Here is a 4,203-nt window from a genome sequence, read left to right on the forward strand (position 1 = left end):
CTCTCTCTTTATTTATTCCTTCTCTTTCTAGCTTGTACTTATTTGAACAATGTCTAAGAACTTGGTATTACAACCACTTCCTGTGTCTGTTTGCCTCTTAAGAAGAATCGCTTTATGTATCCCCCAATTGTAAGTCGCTTTGGATAAAAGCGTCTGCTAAATGACTAAATGTAAATGTAAATGTAAATTATATATAAAAATCATATAAAATAATGTATTTAAAAACATAGAAATCACAAAATGATAAAAAATATATTGATAAGCTAAATTATATATTACTAATTGCTAAAAAAAGTAACAAAAAAAATGTAAATGTTAAAAAAAAAAAAAAGAATTTTCACACTAAAGTCACCCTTGTATTAATAATTAATAAGAAATAGTCTGCCTATGATAATTTCAGACGCTCTAATCCTCATTTCTCACACACTGAAGAGTGCAGACAGGAAGTGACTGGAGCTGTTAGCTGTCCTCTCATCTCAAGTGCTGAGGATTTCTGCTCTCTGACTTCCTCTCTAATTTCCATGTTGATTCATCTATTGTCATCAGTCTCATGACGGTTTGTTTACCCGCGTGTTTGTTTGTTTGTTTGATGGCAGATGTCGGCAGTGACTTTCGAGTTTTGTCGCAGCTTGTCATCTTGTCGTGGATTACTGAGTGCTGTCATCCTCACGTCTACAGAAAACCAGAAAGCACATTATTAAATATTAATGTGCACAAAATAATATATATAAAATAGACATAATATAGAATAAATCTAGAAATAAAATAAAAATAATTTTCTCTTAAATAAATATTTTTATTTTCTATTAATAAAATTCTAAGTTATATTTAACTAACATTTTAAACTTGAATTAAACCGTTGTAGATTGCCATATAATTTAGTCAATTTTAGAAAAGTTAATTATTAATGTAATATCCACTGACCTCTAACAATATTATATGCAAAATACAATATAATATAGTAGAAATATAGAAAGAAATATAAAGCAAATAATTTAATAAATCTAAATAATATTTTAATAAATATAATTCTAAATGATTGTGCAATATATACAAACATGCAGATAAAAATTACATTAATGTGCAAATACATTATGTAATAATAAAAATATAGGTAAAAATAAAATAATTTTCTATGGTTTAATTTTATTTTCTATTAATATCCAAAAAAGTTCTTAGTTACATTTAACTAACATGTTAAAATTACAGTTTTAAAGAATTACTTATTTTTGTCCATTTTTATTTAATTTTAACTTATTAATTTGATATTAGATAAAATATAGATAAAATAAAAAATATAGATATTAAAAAGAATTGTATATGTTATTAATGTGCAAAACATTATTGTGCAAAAACAAATTAATATAATTCTTAGTTCAATTTAAATAACATTTTAAACATAAATTAAACAATTTAAATGTAAGATATTTTTACATGAATTAACCAGTTTTAAAGATATTAATTTTTGTCAATCTTTTTTTTTTTCTTTACAAATATTACAGTTACATAATGGCACTCCTAGCCCTGCATAAAATATGACCCAGACATGTTCTTGGTAGATTTAATGAGATTTACCCAAAATGGTTTAATTCAAATGTGAGCCGGTGATCCTTCCTCACCAGAGCCTCACAAAAAATGCATTTGTTTATAGATTTAATGTGGTAAAGTTAAGTCATAAATGCATTTCAAAAGACTCTACCCTAATATTCACGTTAAACTGTGAATTAAATTAGAGTTGACCTCGAAGTGAAACCAACAGCTGCATCTGAACAACATGCTGAAGCTGCTTCGGTTGGTGTTGCTTTGACAAATACCTCTGTATCTACAAATAAATCACATTTATTGGAACGGTGATATATTTCCTCTCAGCATCACACTCTTATTTAGGAAAAAAACAAGACAAAAGGCCCGGCAGAAGCGTCCTCACAGTCCACTTCATCTTCCCGCGTTTACCCTCCGAGGGCACAGAAAGGCGGGAGTTAAGCTGAAACCAACGAGGAATCGCTTCTGAAAGCCGCCAAATCATAACAAATGTTGAAGCCTCCTCGTGTTTGTTTTGTGCTTGCTGGTCGTAATTGAACAAGTCTTTCTTCATTCGGCGACACCAGAGCGTCTCGCGATCGTCTTCACCGGTTTAAAGCTCATAAACACACACGAGGCTGTTGTCTATCTGCACATTTAAACTAAACAGTGACAATTCCTGTTTATAAGTTTGATGTGGTAAAGTTGTTGGAGATAACAAGTCATAAACACATTTCAAATCATCATTCTAATGCAATTATGCTACAAAAACAAACGGCAACAAAATCCGCACATTTGAATTAAACATTAAAGGAAACAAAAATGCATTTGTTTATAGATTTAATGTGGTAAATTTAGGCATTTTAGTCATAAATGCATTTCAAAACATTCTACCCTAATTTTACTACAAAAAAAACAAAAACAAAAAACGAACGTTTCATTTGTATTTAAAGTAACAATCTGCACATTTAAATTAAACGTTAAATTAAGTAGTGAAAATGTTTGTTTATAGGTTTGATGTGGTAAAGCTGTTAAACATTTAAGTCATAAATACATTTCAAATCATCATTCTAATGTAATTTTACTACAAAAACCAAACGGCGACGTTTCAGGAACGTTTAATTTGGATTTATAGTAACAATCCTCACATTTGAATTAAACATTAAAGGAAACAAAAATGCATTTGTTTATAGATTTGATGTGGTAAATTTAGGCATTTTAGTCATAAATGCATTTCGAAATATTCAACCGTAATTTTACTACAAAAAAAAAAAACCCTGAATGTTTCATTTGTATTTAAAGTAACAATCTGTACATTTAAATTAAACGTTAAATTAAAGAGTGCAAATTTATGTTTATAGGTTTGATGTGGTAAAGTTGTTAAACATTTAAGTCATAAATACATTTAAAATCATCATTCTAATGTAATTTTACTACAAAGACAAACGGCGACAAAATCTGCACATTTGAATGAAACATTAAAGGAAACAAAACAAATGCATTTGTTTATATATTAAATGTGGTAAATTTAGGCATTTTAGTGATAAATGCATTTCAAAAGATTCTACCCTAATTTTACTACAAAAAAAAACTAATGTTTCATTTGTATTTAAAGTAACAATCTGCACATTTAAATTAAACATTAAATTAAAGAGTGAAAATGTATGTTTATAGGTTTGATGTGGTAAAGTTGTTAAACATTTAAGTCATAAATACATTTCAAATCATCATTCTAATGTAATTTTACTACAAAAACCAAACGGCAACATTTCAGGAACGTTTAATTTGGCTTTATAGTAACAATCCGCACATTTGAATTAAACATTAAAGGAAACAAAAAAGCATTTGTTTATAGATTTGATGTGGTAAATTTAGGCATTTTAGTCATAAATGCATTTCAAAATATTCAACCGTAATTTTACTACAAAAAAAAACAAACCCTGAATGTTTCATTTGTATTTAAAGTAACAATCTGTACATTTAAATTAAACGTTAAATTAAAGAGTGAAAATGTATGTTTATAGGTTTGATGTGGTAAAGTTGTTAAACATTTAAGTCATAAATACATTTTAAATCATCATTCTAATGTAATTTTACTACAAAAACCAAACGGCAACATTTCAGGAACGTTTAATTTGGCTTTATAGTAACAATCCGCACATTTGAATTAAACATTAAAGGAAACAAAAAAATGCATTTGTTTATAGGTTTGATTTTTAGGTTTGAAATTTAGGCATTTTAGTCATAAATGCATTTCGAAATATTCAACCGTAATTTTACTACAAAAAAAAAAAACCCTGAATGTTTCATTTGTATTTAAAGTAACAATCTGTACATTTAAATTAAACGTTAAATTAAAGAGTGCAAATTTATGTTTATAGGTTTGATGTGGTAAAGTTGTTAAACATTTAAGTCATAAATACATTTTAAATCATCATTCTAATGTAATTTTACTACAAAAACCAAACGGCGACGTTTCAGGAACGTTTAATTTGGATTTATAGTAACAATCCTCACATTTGAATTAAACATTAAAGGAAACAAAAATGCATTTGTTTATAGATTTGATGTGGTAAATTTAGGCATTTTAGTCATAAATGCATTTCAAAATATTCAACCGTAATTTTACTACAAAAAAAAACAAACCCTGAATGTTTCATTTGTATTTAAAGTAACAATCTG

Source organism: Sinocyclocheilus anshuiensis, unplaced genomic scaffold (assembly GCF_001515605.1).
Source record: "Sinocyclocheilus anshuiensis isolate Anshui unplaced genomic scaffold, SAMN03320099.WGS_v1.1 scaffold1580, whole genome shotgun sequence".
Lineage (NCBI taxonomy): Eukaryota > Metazoa > Chordata > Actinopteri > Cypriniformes > Cyprinidae > Sinocyclocheilus > Sinocyclocheilus anshuiensis.